Source organism: Triturus cristatus, chromosome 9 (genome assembly GCF_964204655.1).
Source record: "Triturus cristatus chromosome 9, aTriCri1.1, whole genome shotgun sequence".
Lineage (NCBI taxonomy): Eukaryota > Metazoa > Chordata > Amphibia > Caudata > Salamandridae > Triturus > Triturus cristatus.
This window is the reverse complement of record NC_140592.1, coordinates 1018411049-1018430824: the sequence shown is the minus strand read 5'-3', so window position 1 is coordinate 1018430824 and position 19776 is coordinate 1018411049. Positions and strand designations below refer to the sequence as shown.

Genomic DNA, 19776 nt, shown 5'->3' with positions numbered 1-19776 from the left:
AATGTGCTGTTTGTTGGGCCTGAGTTACCGGCTGTTGGACTTCAGTGTGGGTGAGTGTGGGATGTTGTTCTTGCTATGCCTCGTGCGGGGTCCAAGTGTACCTATTTATGTGTGTGTGTGTGTGTGTGTGTATAGAGGCCAAAAAAAGGGTAAAAAAAGGTGTAATTTCCCATTTTAACTCTATAGTAGTTTGCTCCTTTATACAGAACAAGCATTTGCAATGCAATAGGTCTCGCATTTACAAGAGTTTGAGCTATTGGCATTGTAAATGAAGATGCCAGACGTCGCCTTCCTCACAGAAACCTGGATGAACGCCTCCTCAGCGCCCGACATCGCCACAGCCATCCCGGACGGATACAAGATCACCTGGAGGGACCGCGTCAACCAGACCGGAGGAGGCATCGCCATCGTACACAAGAACACCATCCGCATCACGACCAACTCCGACGACACCTTCACCACCGCCGAACACCTCCACTTCCAGATACACACCGACCCCAAGGCGACCCTCAGAGGCCCCTCATCTACAGACCCCCGGGACCACGCACACAATTCAGCGAAGACATCGCAGACTTCATCAGCCCGCACGCCCTCCCCTCCGCTGACTACATCCTCCTAGGGGACCTCAACTTCCACCTGGAGAACAACAAGGACTCTAACACCACCACCCTGCTGGACAACCTCGCCAACCTCGGACTCAAGCAACTGGTGAACACCCCCACCCACTACGTCGGCCACACGCTTGACCCCGTCTTCTCTTCCAGCAAACACATCTCCTTCAGCCACTCCACGGACTTCATTGGACTGACCACAGCTGCGTCCACTTCAGCTTCAGAAGAACCACGACCCACCACCACCCGCAACAGGTTCCTCGCCGGAGCTGGAGCAAGATCACCACCGAGCAGCTCACCACCTCCCTCAGCCAGAACCCTCCAGCCAGCACTACGGACCCCAACGAAGTAGCCAGCAACCTCACACAGTGGCTGACCGCCTGCGCCGACGACCTCGCACCACTGAAGAACCCTCCCAGCAGACCCGCCAGCAAGAAAGCCCCCTGGTTCACCGACGAACTCAAGGACTCCAAGGAGAACTGCCGCACCCTCGAGAAAGCCTGGCGCCACGACCAGACCACAGACAACATGACCGCCCTCAAGCACGCCACCCGCAAGCACCACCAGCTGATCCGCACCACCAAGAAGACAGCATTCAAAGAAAGACTGGACAACAACGCCCACAACAGCAAGGAACTCTTCAGCACCGTCAAAGAGCTCTCCAACCCCAGCGCCGGAAACAACGACATCACCCCTTCACAAGACCTCTGCGACTCACTCGCCTCGTTCTTCCACCGCAAGATCGCCGACATACACAACAGCTTCGGCGCACCAACCACGCACCCTACCGCCGAACCAACTCCCCCCACCACCACCCTCTGCGCCTGGACCCCGGTCAGCACCGAAGACACCACCCGCACGATGAACACCATCCACTCCGGATCTCCAACCGACCCCTGCCCCCACCACGTCTTCAACAAGGCCGACTCCATCATCGCACCCCAACTCCGGGACATCATCAACACCTCCTTCTACACCGCCACCTTCCCGGAGAGCTGGAAGCACGCCGAGCTCAGCGCCCTCCTGAAGAAACCAACAGCGGACCCCACCGATCTCAAGAACTTCCGCCCCATCTCGCTCCTCCCTTTTCCTGCCAAAGTCATCGAGAAGACCGTCAACAGACAGCTCGCCGCCTTTCTCGAGACGAACGGCTCCCTCGACCCCTCGCAGTCCGGTTTTCGAGCAAACCACAGCACCGAGACCGCACTGATCACAGCCACCGATGACATCAGATCCCTGCTCGACAACGGAGAAACAGCGGCCCTCATCCTCCTGGTCCTCTCTGCAGCGTTCGACACTGTCTGCCACCGCACCCTAGTACAGCGCCTCAGCAACATCAGGATCCAAGAGAAGGCACTGAAGTCGATCATCTTGTTCCTCGCCGGAAGAACTCAGAGAAGTCCGCCTCCCCCCGTTCAGATCCGACGCCACCGAAGTCATCTGCGGCGTACCACAAGGATCATCACTCAGCCCAACCCTCTTCAACATCTACATGAGCCCCCTCGCAGCCATCGCACGCCAACACAACCTCAACATTATCTCCTACGCCGACAACACCCAGCTGATCCTCTCCCTCTCCAACGACCCCGCCACCACCAAAACCAGCCTCCAGGAAGGGATGAAAGACGTCGCCGAATGGATGAAGAACAGCCGCCTGAAACTGAACTCAGACAAGACGGAAATCCTCATCCTGGGATCATCGCCCTCTGCCTGGGACGACTCCTGGTGGCCCCCTGCCCTGGGCACCACTCCCAAGCCAACGGACCACGCACGCAACCTGGGCTTCATCCTGGACTCCTCCCTCTCGATGACCAGACAAGTCAACGCCGTCTCATCATGCTTCAACACCCTGCGCATGCTCGGTAAGATCTTCCGATGGATCCCCACCGAAACCAGGAGGACGGTCACCCAGGCACTCGTCACCAACCGACTGGACTACGGGAACACCCTCTACGCCGGAACCACAGCCAAACTTCAGAAAAGACTCCAACGCATCCAGAACGCCTCCGCACGACTCGTCCTGGACATCCCCCGACACAGCCACATCTCCGGCCACCTGAGAGACCTGCACTGGCTCCCCGTCAGCAAGAGGATCAAGTTCAGGCTCCTCACCCACGCACACAAGGCTCTCCACGACCTGGGCCCCACGTACCTCAACAACCGCCTGACCTTCTACACGCCCACCCGCCAGCTACGATCGACCAGCCTCGCCCTCGCCGCAGTACCACGCATCCGCAGAGCCACCGCCGGAGGATGATCCTTCTCCTACCTGGCAGCCAAGACTTGGAACTCCCCATCCACCTTCGGCTGACCCAGGGCCATCTCTCCTTCAGGAAGCAACTCAAGACCTGGCTCTTCGAGCAGTAACGGACCCCTCTCCCCCAGCGCCTTGAGACCCTTCCGAGTGAGTAGCGCGCTATACAAATGCTATGATTGATTGATGCCTTTTACTTATGTGTTGAGTTTTAAAACATAAATAAAAGGCATTTAACAATGCCAATAGCTTAAACTCTCACAAATGTGAGACCTATTGCATTGCAAATGCTTGTTATTTCATCTCATGAATTCATGATTATGCGTTTTTTACTAAATGGTTATATGCTTCGAAAATCGACTGCAGTGCACTTCGGAATGCTGCTCACTCTCCGTATATAAGCTACAATGGGCTCCGGAACCTTGGCCTTCTTGGCAGATGGAGTTGTGTAATGTTATTTTAGGTAATTTGTAGAGGGGGCTGTGCCCAGCGTAGCGCTTCTAGGCAATAAGGCCCGCTCCGTGGTGGGTTGCTGAAGACCACTGTGTGTGAATCACGCGTGCTGTGTGACTACTTGCGGCAGCTATAGCTTTCCTCACGCCTGAACCCCAAAACTTGCCTGTTGGTAACAGCCCGACTTCCCCCTGGACAGATTCGCATTTGGAAGAGTCCGTTTGAGTCTGTGACGTAACCAGCAGACAGGGCTCAAAACCTAGACTCTCGGCACGCTTCTTTTCCAGTACAGGACTGGGCTCTGCCCATGCACCTCGATGCCAAGATGCCCGGGCCTCTGGTAATCTGTGCCAGGTGGTCAGCATGCAGCTCTGAAAGTGCATATCAATGCAAGGCTGCCACACTAGAGGCGGGCGAACCAACACTTTAACAGGGAGAGCTGAACCGAGACAAGGGTCTGGCCCGGCTCTGAGAGCCCGTGCGCGAGCCGAGCTCTGGAAATGTTTGCTATGTAAATTATACAACAAATACCTCGTGAAATGTTATAAAAATGGAGGATCAAAATATAAAAAAAAAAGTCTATTCGTTTAACAAGTGGAAACTTTGACAACGAGGATTAGTCTCAATTTAAGGCCAGGGGTCGCACGTGAAGCCTGTGGCCACAATGTGGTCCTCATGACGAGTTGGCCCTCAAGTTTCTATACATTGTGTAGAGCTGATTATAATATATGTTGGAATTACGAGATTTGTGATAAGAATCACACCACCAGTTTAAATTTCGGCACGTCAATCTTGCCTTTATTTATCAAGGAACAAATGGCAAGTAAGTACTGTGACATGCAGATTTTGTGGTGGTAAGCACCCAAATCTGCATGTTATTGCCCATTATATGGGAACGATTTGTAATTCGGTGGTAATTTTTACACTCGATAAATTCCGACTCACCGGATTTGATCGTGTGCAAGAAATATTGCACAAAATACCAGCCCACTTGTAAGGAGGGGTGATAGTGCCCTAATGTGTTCCTTGCACATTGTAATTCTTATGTTTCGGAGTAGTCTAAAGAGTTTCGTTCCATATGAGTATCAAACTTAGCAAATACAACACCATAAATTGATATTTAATTCTGTTGTGCCCACAGAAGAGCTCTGGAATTTAGCTGTGAATTAGTGAGACCTCTTAAACAGCAGCGTCAAAGGAATACAAGCTATAATCCTACCGCTGTCGCTTGGTAGCAGGGGCTGAATAAAGTTCCTTCATCAACACATTAGGCTCGCTCGTTTGCACTTCTTTTTGTAATCAATAAACGCTGCTAAATTTGAACTTCACCCACAAAGTTTACGAACTTTTCACCTCACTAAACTTCCCCTGTAGGTGAAAATGCCACTTTTTTTTTTTAGCAGAATCTCTTCACGTGTGTGTTGTGTGGTTGTTTCTCACAAAAGCTAGCATTTTACTTTTGAAAACAGGCTCTAGAGTTTTTATAAGAACATCTATGCAAATGTCTAAGCAGAATACTCCAGACCCGCCCACTCATTCACGCAACATAACAAAACAGCTACAAAGAGAGCTCTGTCTCAGTTGCAAACCACACCTGACAAAATACAACTCTCTGGCTAATGTGAGCAAATATTGCGTAATTAAGCCTCGACACGCAACATTTTCAAAACAGTCCATCTAATACCGTACAAGGCGCTCCACTGTATCACTACAACACCAGGAGCATGTACAGCATTAACCAGCTCGCCAGGCTGAATGCAATCATCAGACGCCAATAAGCATATAGGTAAAGTCCATGTGACACATCTCTCACCCACTCACATACAAAAACAAACTCTTCATAGGAAGAAGTACATGCTAGCCAACACATACCACAGCCACTTATGGGACCATTAGTTCAGTAGCAGATAAGAGCAGTCTTCATGATCCAAAAAGCATCGCACACAATGGACACTGTCATGTTGACCATCAAACACACCCGACAAGACTGAAACCTCTGCACCCGAGACAGCAGTCCATAGCAGTCGAGACTCCGTTTTCTGAGGTGGCAGAACGCCACGCACACCAGAAAACCCACAGTGCCATGGGGCGAGGCCATTGGCCATTGTGCTTGGGTTCAGGCTGTACTAGACTGTGTACCCCTCCCACTGCAGGCACAGGGGAAACAGCATCACAGAAAGGATAACTGCTCAAACTGATGTATTTTCTTAATGCATTTCAAACCTCACAGGCGGTAAAAAGAATAAATTGTGGAATCCCAGTAGATTAAACCCGATCAAGACCAAACTTTGAAAACAAATAGGTAAAATCCTGGCCAGGTCTTGCAGCCAGATACGGCTCACTTTTGGCCAGAAACAGTTCCCCTTTATTTGTAGAATCGCTCATTTGAAAGCACACACCCATCACTAAAGTGAAACACAGGCTTTAGCAGGCACGGGGACAGTGTGCACAATCCCGCCTCTTGTTAGAGCAGAGCCCTACTCCCTGAGGGTGTCTTATTGTGTGGCTGCTCTAGTGGGAACATGTATGTAGTCAATGTGTTGGGGCGAAGGGGGCAGCAAGGAGGTATCCTTAGTAAAGTGTCATCGGCTGGAACATAGATTTTTTTCAGCGTGATTACTGGAAATGTCTTTGTCCAGGATTTCTAAATGTGAAACCCTAAAACTAAGCGGAACAATTGTCTGAGAAAGGATCTGAGCACAAGTGTTGACAAAATATTCAGTCTTCATTAAAGTGAAATATGTGTCCCTACCTAAAAAAAATTTCACATGAAAGCTTCAAAGCCCAGGCATTTGTGCTCTGGCGCAGAGAGGAAGTTTTGAAATGCAGGATGAGGGGAGTAATCTTTTGTTGGAAAGAGATGGGAACAGGAGCCTTTACAAGGGACCCTGTAATGACCTCACCTTTGTAGCTATGGAGACCGTAACAGATGTTGCATTATGAGTGATGCTGGCGTCTGGCCCTCTGTTTTCACCACGACATGGCACATTCACTGGGCCTAAATGAATGGAATAGTAGATCCTCGAAAGCATGGGAGACCTAACAAAAGGGGAATGGGACTGACCTTTGATGATCGAGTTGGAGTGTGCCCAAGCCTTGTTTATGGTTCTGGAGCTGGACTGTACATCATCATAATAGCCAATATGAATACATCTAATGAGAGCATTTGTCATAGCTAATAATTGTAATTATAAACCGTTCTGTGAAAATGTTTATTTGCAGACCTATATCATTTGACCATCATCCTGTTTATTGTCTTAAAAATAAATTACAATTTCTCCCTCTAATTGTAACACAACTAATTACACGTCAAACTTATAATCCAATGACCATACAAGTGCATCTTGCGTTATATCATTTGCACTATCCTATGAATACATGTTACAGGTTTGAGGTTCTTTTCTTTATTATCTGCACAAAAACACATGACATTTGGGAATTTTGCATCAATCCACCAGCCAGTCAAATGAGTGGCCATCTGGACGTCACAGGGAGCCCACAATCTGACAGTGAAGCTGTCCATGATAGGGCAGTGTTTCTTCTCGATCACTGCGTGTCCAGATTGCATGCACCTACATGAATCAAGATGCACATTCCTGAGACCAGTGATATTTTCAGCCTCAGATTTTCAACCTCTAGGCAGAGTTCATCTGAACATCACACAAGATATTCCTAATCATGCTGTTATAGACGTTCGAAAAAAGTAGGGTATTTTCAACTAAAGTTTAATCATCCAGAGAACAGTACAGATGGACAAATCAGTCTGATGCTTCTGTATCCCCTAATAGCATCTCGAAAAAATTGAGCCAAAACAGATTGATGCTTTTTAATGTACAACCCTGGCATATTTCTGAAATCTTCATCCTTAAGGGCACTAGTTCTAAAACTTACATTCCCACCACACAGGTAGAACACCTCGAGTAATAAGTATAACAGAAATAAAATACACTCCAGCACATTTAACTAGTATGGAGGTGTGAAGAATTGATACTTGGCAATGCACATGTATCACAGATAAACTTTGATTTGAGCTTGAGGATTCTTTGTAATGCGATTACATGCCAACGTATAATGTTGAGCAGGTTGAATAATTGCAAGTTGACAAGTGAGCAGTGACTAGATGAAACTCAGAAGGAAAATATCATTGTGGTTCTTCATTTGTGATATTCAAATGTATTTCCATTTCCCAGGCTTTACCACAATGTGTCTCTGAGGCAGCACCTCTGACACTCGGGGGTACAGTCCGACTGAAACCACCTTGGGAAAGACTACTCAACAGTAGTATTCCGATGGCGCAGTATGGTCTCCCTGTTTAACTCTTACCTGGACTCTGCCTCATTGAGACAGAAAGGCAGAGTGCGGAGGCAGTCAAGTCAGCAGTTCGAGTTAGCACCCCTGTCGTTATATCACTAAAGTTCACAATTGAGTCAGTCATCCAGTAAAGAGAAATCCTCTTCCTTATGTCCTCGGAGCCAGTCCCTTAGCTAACAAGACCAATGATTATCCACGAGATACGGGAGACTCAAGGGCCCGCATTATATTTTGTAATGGGGGGACGGGAGGAGGGAGGCATCATTTTTTCCCCTTACCTCTCTAGCCACTGGATTTGAAACGCTATAGAGAAAACAAGCGGCAGGGAAAGCGTTCGCTTTCACTTCAGCTTGGAAAACAAAGAAGCTTTTGAGTGGTGCGCGCGCCACTGCGAGACGTGCTTTCAATTATCGCACCCGTGTCTGGGCACGATAATTGAAACCACATGGCCTATTGGTGTCTATTACGCGCACCAAGCGCGTAATAGACACCAATAGGCCATGGGCGGAGCAATGCGCCCTCCTTTGGCCAATTGCGTGCAGTCTTTTATAAAGAGACGCACGCAAAGGCCAATGGGGTAGCACAAAAGGAATCGCACACGCACAAGTGTGTGCGATTCCTAGGTCAGTGCTAAATCCCCGTTTTTCACCTACTAAATGTCTCACGCTGCGCGAGCACTGCTGTGCAGTGCAACGCTAGGCGCTGACCTAAAAAACGTCCGAATGAAACCTAGAACTTTATTAAAGGAAGTGCCTTTGCATGTTTTGGAGAAAATCAGTTCAGCAGTTTTTGAGAAAATAGCAGTGAAAATAGTTTCAGTCTTGGCATGAAGAAGTTAAATTATAGCACTATCGCACGTAAATCTGGAAAGATCCGTGAACCTTTGTTTGCGGACCTCCCATGTGCCCAAAATTAAGAAAATATTCAAAATGGTTGAGATTGCCTTCTCTCCCGATGGACATTTTGTTATGTTATGTTATGTTATGTTATCAAGACTTGTAGAGCGCACAGCTGCCCCAGCAAAGGGGCGTCCCGGCGCTATAATAGACAAAGAACCGGACAACAAAACAGTACAGGAGGCATGACACAGCTACTCTAGAAGTCTGAGGGAAAGAGGAAGGTTTTAATGGCCTTCCTAAAGACTGTAAATTCCTCAATAGCACGAATATGAACAGGAAGGGAATTCCATAACTTAGCAGCGAGGACTCTAAAAGAGCGGCCACCGGCCCTAGCCCTCTTAAAACGCGGGACTGTGACCAAGTGGAGCCCTGAGGATCTTAGGGACCGCACTGGTATCTATGGTGAAATAAAATGCTCCAAAATCTGAGGGGAGGAGTGCTTCAAAATTTTAAATGAAAGACAAAGGGATTTAAACTGGATCCTCTGAGCAACAGGGAGCCAATGGAGTTTATGGATAGTTTTTTTGGCCGAACAAAATCTCGGCAAGCCGACCAGAGCCCTGGCGGCAGCGTTTTGAACACGCTGAAATCTTGAAATTTCGGCCAAATTGGCTCCCAGCAGCAGAGAACGAGCGTAATCCAACCTAGACAATATTGTGGCTTGTACAATAAGCTGTCTGTTAGGGGCATCAAAGAATTTAAAAATAGGCCTAAGTCTACGAAGAGTCCCAAAGCAAATGGCAGCAATTTTCTTAGTGTGAGAGACAAAACTAAGTTTTGAGTCCAACCAGACCCCTAGGTTTTTTACCTCGGTGACAGGAAGAGGGGTTGGACCAAGCTCAGACGGCCACCAATGGTCACCCCAAAGGTGACTTTGACTGCCGACAATAAGAACCTCCGTTTTTTTAGCATTCAATTGTAGGCAGTGATCTGTCATCCAGCGGGCCACTGAGCTGATACCCTCACGGAACTTAGCAGCCTCAAGGTCGGAAGCCCCACTTATTGCAACCGCCAGCTGCGTGTCGTCAGCGTAGGACACCATAGTAAGGTTCCAGCGCTTGGCGACAGCAGCCAGCGGCTGCACATAAAGATTGAAAAGAGTGGGGCTGAGAGTCGACCCCTGTGGAACGCCATGAGCAATAGGGTAGGGTTTGGATTGAAAAGGAGGAGTGACAACCCTAAATGTACGACCAGATAGAAATGATCGAAACCATTTAAGTGCCATATTGTCGACACCAGCCTCCACCAAACGCCTCAATAAGATAGCGTGGGAGACGGTGTCGAACGCGGCACTGAGATCTAAAAGCACCAGAGCCGCCGTTTGACCCGAATCAACCAAAGTTCGCAGATGATCGACCATTGAAAGCAACGCCGTCTCAGTGCTATGGCCAGATCGAAATCCGTTCTGTGAGGGATCTAAGATATTCGCGGAATGGAGATGATTGGATAAAATAGCATTGACGTGGGCCTCGGTCAATTTTGCCATCCACGGCAGAAGAGATATGGGACGGTAGTTCTCTAATTTTAAAGGATCCAGGGCCGTTTTTTTAAAGATCGGCATCACCTGGGCTTGTTTCCAGCTGCCAGGAACAGAGCCTGACACCAAGGATAGATTGACAAGGTCGCATAAAGGAGAGAGACAAAACGACGCAGATTCTCTGAATTGGGCAGGTCGAAGAGGGTCAGTTGGCGAGCCAGATTTGACTTTCATCACAATTCTATTAAATTCCTCCATAAAGAGCTCAGGGAAAGAACACAAAGACATAGATGTCATCAAGCCAGATTCCAGTTCCTCTGAAGATGGTGACGGGCCCGAGAAAGAGCGGTAGATAGCTTCCACCTTTTCTACAAAGAAGGCGGCCAAGTCCTCACAGTGCGAGGCAGAGCGGATCTCGGCGACTGGAGCTCTACTGGCTGTAAGATCCTTAAGCACCTTAAATATTAGTTTGGTGGGATTGGCGCTGATGTTGAATTTGTGAGAGTAATAAGCGGCCCGGGTTTGACATACCGCTCTATGATATGTCTTGATCCTAGCTAGATATAGCTTTTTCCCAGCAGGCAGATATGACTTGCGCCAAGCCCTTTCCGCTTGTTTGCAGGATTTTCTTAGAAGGCGAAGCGAGTCATCATACCATGGGCTAGGTTCAGCACGGCGACATTTACTCTCAACAATTGGGATCAAACAGTCTAAGGCTCCAGTCAGCCAACTGCAAAAAAGGTCATAGCCCGACTCCACATCAGAGAAAGGACCTGGAAGGTTTAAACTAAGAAGCCGATGAAAGTCGGCAAGCTTCAGTTTTTTCCATGGGCGTCTAAAGGACCCAGGTACACTTGCTCTATGGAGAGACTTTTCAATTATGAGATGTAACTCTATAAGATAATGATCGGTCCAAGCTATAGGTCTGGGAAGTAGTACTTTAGCCAAGGAAAGGTTGGTGAAAATGGGGTCCAAATTGTGCCCACCAACATGGGTGCAATGAGTGACCAGCTGAAATAGCTGGAGAGCCTCCAAATCGGCGATAGTACTGCTGACCGCGGGAGAAAGGGGAGCATCAAAATGGAGATTTAAGTCGCCAATGATACTAAAGTTGGCAGCCCCTAAGGCTAATGCACTTACAGCTTCAGGAAGAGCTAACCTAAAGGCAGCATCTGGGCCCGGAGGTCGATAAATGAGCAGCCCTGAAAAAGTAAAGTGCGGGCTGACCGAAATGCGAAAATGGGCACTTTCGCAGCCAGCAATGTCTAGAGCCTTCCATATACATGAGTAGCAGGATTATACCGCAGCCGCAATGCCACCACCTCTCGAGTTACGATTAAGAGTATAAATCGCATACTCAGAGGGGAGAGCCAAATTAATTGCTGCCAATGCTTCCTCATGCAGCCAGGTCTCTGACATAAAAAGAATATCAGGAGCTTCCTCAGTGAGTAGGTTGTAAACGTCTAGGTGATGTTTAACCAGCGACCTCACATTGAGGTGACAAACCTTGAAAACATGGGGGACCTGAGACTTAGCAAGCGGAGGAGCACAACTATCATGACGCCCTAAGGAAGTTGAACTATCAATAAAGATAGAACCATGAGATAAAAGTTGAAATGCACACTCAGGGCACTGAAAAGGGCCGGAAAGGGGGTGAAGCGGAGTAAGAGTACAAGGCGAAGCCTCGCGAAGATCTAACAGCTCGTTACGGGAATACATTAAAATAGCCGATCGAGTAGCTATATAAGAGGTAGGACAGCGAGACCCTGCCTCAGCACTTACTCGGCGGGGACGAGCGCAGACGGGCAGGACTCTGGCACGACTCAGGCACAGGGAAGGCACTCCCGCTGCGTGAACCGCTGCGTGAACCGCTGCGCGCTGGAAGAGCTGGCTTAAGTAGGCTGCCCGCGTGTGAGGAGAGCGCTAGACTGCTCAAAATGGCGGCCCCAAACTTCCACAACACCACTCCAAAATGGCGGCCTAATCCCCCCAATGACGTTTCTCCACTGGGACCGGACCCGCTAAACAGCGGTGTTTCTACAAATTTAAATGCAGGTGAGAGGGTGTCCTATAATAAAAGCAGGGGAAAGCAAATCAGATGGCAACAAAAATACAAAACTAGGTAGATTAAAAATAGAGCGCAGCGCGTCTTAGCCACAATACGCTGTGCGCAGATCTTTAAAATGCTCTAACGAGCCAGGTTACCTTGTCAAGGCTGACCCCCTAGAAGTGCCGGCTTAAGTAGGCTGCCCGCGTGTGAGGAGAGCGCTAGACCGCTCAAAATGGCGGCCCCAAACTTCCACAACACCACTCCAAAATGGCGGCCTAATCCCCCCAATGACGTTTCTCCACTGGGACCGGACCCGCTAAACAGCGGTGTTTCTACAAATTTAAATGCAGGTGAGAGGGTGTCCTATAATAAAAGCAGGGGAAAGCAAATCAGATGGCAACTGTGAGAAGTTGGCCTGGCATATGCTGTTCCTAGTTATAGGGACACCTTGCACCAGTCCAATTCGACTCTTATTGATGATAGGTTTAAGACAACCTTTAAAGAAAGCTATCCTAGTGGTAGCTGTGGAGAGCAGCCTTCAGGCTAAGTCTTGAAGGAGTGTTAAGCTTATTGTTTTACCATAATAACCTCTTGAATAACCAAATGAAAGAGTAGCCCACACAGGTATATATATAAAATATATGTATTTATTCTAGACAGAACCCCACAGTCGCTTTATGTGGCTAGTGGCAAAGTTACAATTCAAACAAGCATTTATAAACACAATAAATAGCACAGAAATCAATGGGCCCCAGGGGGGGACCAAACCATATACTAAAATAGTGGTATAAGAACCACGACAATTCTACAGGCAATGCCTAGGGCATTCAGGATCGCTTACCCCTTCAGAATCCACCCACAGTTAAGAGGAAGGGGACCCACGGGAGACGCGTGCAGTGCAAAGAGCTGCTATCGGGATCGCAATGTTAGCCTATGGAGAATGTCGCGGTTGAATATTTAAAGTTTAAAGACACTTCTAGCAACAGTACAAAGTTAAGGCTTGAGACTTAAGGCTTTGGAGAGCCCACCACCACGGGAGTACCGAAGTACCACTGTTACCTGCCCCAGGGAAGCCGGGTGCATAGGTCGATTCTGGTGTCGGGTCGCGGGCTGGTTTTCTATGGAAAAGTAGTCCAAACTGCTGCTAGCTGAAAGCGTCGTTGAAGTCGTGAAGATTGAAGATGAAGAGAAGATAAAGATGAACCTGAAAGCAGAGGGGACAGAGTCTGGGTCACGGCACAGTGACCAGGGAGCTCACAGGAAGGAGCTCGTGGATGTCGGGTGCTTCAGGTGTAGAAGGTACAGCTGGGCTCTGCAGTCACGGGCTCCGGGAGGCTTCAAGGAAGGCCAGCTTCTGGAGGGCGACTGTCCCACGTCGGATGAGGGTCGCTGCGGTGTTAGTGTCCCGATTGGATCCACTAAGCATTGGCAACCGCAACCCACGCAAGATGTACAAAGCAGCTGCTGGTGCAGACCCACGAGGTCTGAGGGTGCTCTCCTTTGCAGGGAGCGCAGAGCAGGCCTGGAGCAACCAGGGGAACTCTTGGAAAGGTAGATTGTCCTCCGTCAGGGCCCACAAGTCGAGAGACAAGGGACTGCGGAAGGCAGCAAAATGGAGTGCGTAAAAGGGCTCCCACGGGCCACCGGAGCGGACTAGGAAGCTGAGGTTTGGCACGGATGCTGCTTGAAGGTTGGCTCAGAAATGGGCCAAAGCACAACTTCCCCACTGGTCGGGGTCGTGTGCTATGCAAGAGGTGGCCGGGGTCTCGGGGTATGCAGGGATCTCGGCACCCACGTGGTCCACGGTGCTCAGACTTGCTAGGCACGCTCACAGGACTCTGGGATGCACTGGAGATCCACCTCAAGGTTGATGGAAGGCGTCGAAGTTCATGAGAGCAGCGAAGTTCCAACCGGGTATCTTGCAGTCTTTTAGGTGCCTGCCAAGCAGGGGGATAACTCCTTTATCCCAAGGGAGATTTCTTCAGTCCAGTCAGCTGGGCAGCAGCTCGTCGAAGGTCAGTTCTGTTAAGTTCTGGACGAATCTGAGGCTCTGGGGCAAAGTTATTCCCATATATCCCCAAGATTAGGGGATGGTCCCAAATAGAGCCTACCAATCAGAGTAGAGGCGGGAAAGGGTGGCTACACCCACTCCCCTTTGTGTGTTTCCCGCCTGGGCGAGGGGCAGGATGCCCCTGAACCGGTTCCAGGCGGTGTATGCAGAATTGGGGCTCTGCAGCTGCCTACGTGCAACTCTGAAAGGACATTTGGTGCACCAACCCTGTTCCAATCCACATATCCTGTCTGGGGAGGTGCTGGCACCTCCCTGCAACAGGAGCCCTATTGTCCAGATGGCGAGGCTGGGGTTTTTCCCAGCAACAGCCAGCCAGAGTCGTGTAGGTGGCGGACAGTAGCCATTTTGTGGTACATGTGCACTTTTAAATTGGTGTCTAAATTCTACCGCTTTTCCCATATCACCCTCCTAGCAAGGGGGAATCGTACCCTCATGCCCATGGCTGGACTGGGGGTATGATTCCTTCATGTTTGACACCAAACACGATATGGTTCTGTGTAGCCATTCTCAAGTTATCGCGATGACGCGATTTACTTATAATGCGGTTAAGAGTATATGGTATAGCTACACTACAAACAACCCAGTAACGGTTTTACGAAGGTTGCAGAGAGGCCCTACTCACGTAGGGGTCCCCCCTCACACATACCTCAGCACCCAGCCCTGTAGGATTACCAGGGCCTGCCATAGGGGTGACCTATGAGAGTATATGTGTTGTAATGGCATGGGATATAGTATACCTACATCCCTGTAAGGGGTGCTAGCACCACCTTACCCAGACTACAGTAGTGGTCTGGTGGTGTCAGTTTGTGTGGCTGTCCCAGGGTGGCACAATAAGTGCTGCAGCCCTGGTAGGCCTACTGGGGGACTCATGCCCTGGGTACCTAGGGTACCATCTACAAGGGACTGGTAGGGCATGCCCAGCATCCAATTAGGTTTGTACCTAGAGTACTCACACCAGTTTTAGGGAGAAAGCAGATAGGCTGGGGCCCTGGATAGCAGGGTCCCAGCCTGACTAGTCAAAAACCACTTAAATACCAGGCAAAAAGTTGGGGGCAACCATTAGTCAGATTCCACTCTCCTACATAACCCCCCCCCCCCAAACGAAAGGAGATAAGGCTAACCTTGTCCAGATAAGCCTTTATTTCCTGAGTGGCCATATAAGGAAGAACCTGTACTAACATGGTTGCTCCCTGTGTCATGGTCCACTTGGGAAATCCTACCCCAAGGGGTTCTAGAGTTTCTCCAAAGTCTAGGGAAATTACCTGTATTGGTTTTTGGGTCAGAGGTGGGCTGGTGGGGTGTCTGAGTCTGGAAGTGAGACCCTATTTGGGTTGGTCTCAACCTCCTCAGATCACTGGCCACTATGAAAGCCTTTCTGCCCATGACGGTGTCATATCTGGCCCTAAGGGTCAACCTCTGGCTGCCTACAGCTGGGGGTCGAATCCCTTTGGCTGGAATAGTGGAGGGCACCGGAAGGTTTGGGGCAGCTAGGCCCCAGGTTTCCCTGTGCTCAACAACATCCATTTGAGGGGTGCCTATACCTAGGGGTAAGGGGGATCCCTCAGTTTGTAGAGGAATATTCACCTGGCTGAAACTACTCTGCTGGGTGTCCCTAATCTGCTGATGAGGGGGTTCCTCTGGACAGGGGCCCATTAAGGGTCCACTGACCTCCCTGACCTCTGCAGCCCTGGGCTGACTGAGGCAGGGTAGAGAGGGGCAGGATACCTGCTCCAGACTGGGTACCACCTTGGAAGGATCCCCTGCCATCAGAGAGGTGGGCAGGCCAGGCCTGTCCACTTCTGGGGCAGTTACTTCACAAGGGGCAGGATCAGTTCCTTGAGAAACTTGACCCTTACCTGTAGTCTGGTGGGGGGAGGACTGTTCCTCTTCCCCTATGCTCTCTGTTTGGGTAGAGTGATCCATAGTTTCAGGCTTCACTCTTTCTATTTTCTCCTGGGGTGGAGGTGAGGCCCTCAGGGTCTCATCCACTCTCTCAGGGATTCCTACCATTTTCAAATGGGCCTTGTGGTCAACCTCAGCCCAGGCTGAGATTTCCAGATCATTCCCCAGTAGACAATCTACAGGCAAGTTTGGGGACACTGTCACTCTCTTGGGGCCAGTGACCCCTCCCCAGCTGAGATTTATCACTGCCATGGGATGATCTGTCCTGATTCCATCTGTGTTGGTCACCTGGTAGCTAAACCCAGGTAAAAGCTGATCTAGGGGCACTAGCCTCTTGGTCACCATGGTGACACTGGCCCCTGTGTCCTTATAGGCCACAGCCTTCTGACCATTGATCATGGGCTCTTGTCTGTACCTGCCCAGAATACTGGGGCTCATGGTAAAGTTGGCAAACCCCATGCCACCATCACAGACTAGAGTTGCTAATGCAGGGGATCTGGCTGGGCCAGACTCCACTGGTGTCCCCAAAGAGAACCCAACTAAGTTTTTGGGTGCACTCCCACCACCTGGGGGATTACTACTAGTAGCAACAGGAGGTGTTGGAGCTGGTTTTGGAGGAACATTTTCTTTATTGCCATTCTTTGGACAGCTGGAGTCAGTTTTCCAGTGGCCAGGTTGCTTACACACATGGCAATATGGTTTCTTGTTATTAGAGGAAGTATTTTGGGACCCACCCCCAGCACTGGGTTTTTGGGGCCCTTCAGAGGACTTTTCTTGTTTATCATCCCCACCTTTCTCTTTGGGCTTAGTGGAATCCTTCTTCTGGTCACCAACTTGGTTCTTAGGCCTAATCCTGGTTCTGACCCATTTGTCTGCCTTCTTTCCCAATTCTTGGGGAGAGGTCAGATCAGAGTCCACCAGGTGCTGGTGTAAAAGTTGGTTTTGACAATTATTAAGAATCTGCTCCCTCATTATGAGATTATACAATCCTTGATAATCATTAACTTTACTGCCATTTAACCAACCTTCCAGTGCCTTGGTTGCACAATCCACAAAGTCTACCCAATCTTGATTCTGTGCCTTCTGGGTGTCTCTGAACTTAAGTCTGTATTGATCAGTGGTTAAGCCAAACCCATCTATTAAAGCAGCTTTCAAGATATAATAATCATCTGCATCCTCTTCTCTTACAGAGAGGAGCTTGTCTCTACCTTTATCTGAAAAGGAGAGCCACAGGATTGCTGCCCACTGCTCTACTGGGACCCTTTGTACTCTACAGGCCCTCTCAAGAGCTGATATCCATTTGTGGATGTCATCCCCATTCTGATAGGGGGGCACAATCTTGTGGAGGTTCCTATTGTCAGGGACTTTCTCTCTAACTCTAGGGGTTTCATCACTGCCACAAGGGGTCTCTAGACCCCACTTTCTTGAAGCTTTCTGAAGCTCCAGGGCTTCCCTGTCCAATGCTAACTGTTCTCTTTTAAGCTGAAGCTTAGCCTGCTCAAATTTGATCAGTCTGCATTTCCTCTCATGGGAGGATTCTCTTCTCTGAGAAGAGGCAGAGGACCCTTTGGATCTCCCAGAATGGTTGGATCCTCCTGAGGGGGATCTGTTCCTTCTTGGACCCACCACTCTCCCTTTAGGGATGGAGGGAGTGCCTCTTGGGCCATCACCTCCATGCTGTGAGGGGTTTGTTTCTTCCAGGTCAGGACTTTCATCCTCTTCCTGGTCCTCATCAGAGTCCCCTACTGGAGGGTCCTCTTCTGATGGATGCCCACCCCGCCTGTCAACCCCACTAGACCCTATGCTTTCCATAAAGTCTGCTATGAGCAGGATTTCGCTAAGGCGTTGGGTGTTAGCACCCTTGTTTGTCTTCAGTTTTCTGAGGGTGCACATCTCCCTGAGCTCAGCAAAGGAGAGATGATCATACTTATCAACTGGGACCCTTTGGGGTCCTTCCATAGCCTTAGTGGCACCTGCACCTGAAGACATGTTTAGTGTAGTGATAGTGGTGTATCTACCTACACTAAGTGTGGCCTACTGAACCCTCTCTTGAGTTGTAGTCAAGGTGTGCTAAACCCTCTACACACAACTCTAAGTTCAGTAGAACTTATTGTATTCTAGCTTGAATTTATATGTACCTTTGGTACCAAGTGGCTTTCACTTTAGAAATTCAATTTGTTATCTGGTAAAACAATGGCAAGCTTGAATCCAACCGCTGCACACCAATGTGAGAAGTTGGCCTGGCATATGCTGTTCCTAGTTATAGGGACACCTTGCACCAGTCCAATTCGACTCTTATTGATGATAGGTTTAAGACAACCTTTAAAGAAAGCTATCCTAGTGGTAGCTGTGGAGAGCAGCCTTCAGGCTAAGTCTTGAAGGAGTGTTAAGCTTATTGTTTTACCATAATAACCTCTTGAATAACCAAATGAAAGAGTAGCCCACACAGGTATATTTTATATATATATGTATTTATTCTAGACAGAATCCCACAGTCACTTTATGTGGCTAGTGGCAAAGTTACAATTCAAACAAGCATTTATAAACACAATAAATAGCACAGAAATCAATGGGCCCCAGGGGGGGACCAAACCATATACTAAAATAGTGGTATAAGAACCACGACAATTCTACAGGCAATGCCTAGGGCATTCAGGATCGCTTGCCCCTTCAGAATCCACCCACAGTTAAGAGGAAGGGGACCCACGGGAGACGCGTGCAGTGCAAAGAGCTGCTATCGGGATCGCAATGTTAGCCTATGGAGAATGTCGCGGTTGAATATTTAAAGTTTAAAGACACTTCTAGCAACAGTACAAAGTTAAGGCTTGAGACTTAAGGCTTTGGAGAGCGCACCACCACGGGAGTACCGAAGTACCACTGTTACCTGCCCCAGGGAAGCCGGGTGCATAGGTCGATTCTGGTGTCGGGTCGCGGGCTGGTTTTCTATGGAAAAGTAGTCCAAACTGCTGCTAGCTGAAAGCGTCGTTGAAGTCGTGAAGATTGAAGATGAAGAGAAGATAAAGATGAACCTGAAAGCAGAGGGGGCAGAGTCTGGGTCACGGCACAGTGACCAAGGAGCTCACAGGAAGGAGCTCGTGGATGTCGGGTGCTTCAGGTGTTGAAGGTACAGCTGGGCTCTGCAGTCACGGGCTCCGGGAGGCTTCAAGGAAGGCCAGCTTCTGGAGGGCGACTGTCCCACGTCGGATGAGGGTCGCTGCGGTGTTAGTGTCCCAATTGGATCCACTAAGCATTGGCAACCGCAACCCACGCAAGATGTACAAAGCAGCTGCTGGTGCAGACCCACGAGGTCTGAGGGTGCTCTCCTTTGCAGGGAGCGCAGAGCAGGCCTGGAGCAACCAGGGGAACTCTTGGAAAGGTAGATTGTCCTCCGTCAGGGCCCACAAGTTGAGAGACAAGGGACCGCGGAAGGCAGCAAAATGGAGTGCGTAAAAGGGCTCCCACGGGCCACCGGAGCGGACTAGGGAGCTGAGCTTTGGCACGGATGCTGCTTGAAGGTTGGCTCAGAAATGGGCCAAAGCACAACTTCCCCACTGGTCGGGGTCGTGTGCTATGCAAGAGGTGGCCGGGGTCTCGGGGTATGCAGGGATCTCGGCACCCACGTGGTCCACGGTGCTCAGACTTGCTGGGCACGCTCACAGGACTCTGGGATGCACTGGAGCCCCACCTCAAGGTTGATGGAAGGCGTCGAAGTTCGTGAGAGCAGCGAAGTTCCAACCGGGTATCTTGC

At 49.5% G+C, this 19776-nt stretch overlaps 1 protein-coding gene across 4 annotated transcripts in view; it reads left to right on the top strand.

The window, feature by feature from the left end:
* The window catches only part of IFT43 (intraflagellar transport 43), a 335235-nt gene that overhangs the window by 55417 nt on the left and 260042 nt on the right, over nt 1–19776 (top strand). The window lies entirely within an intron of this gene.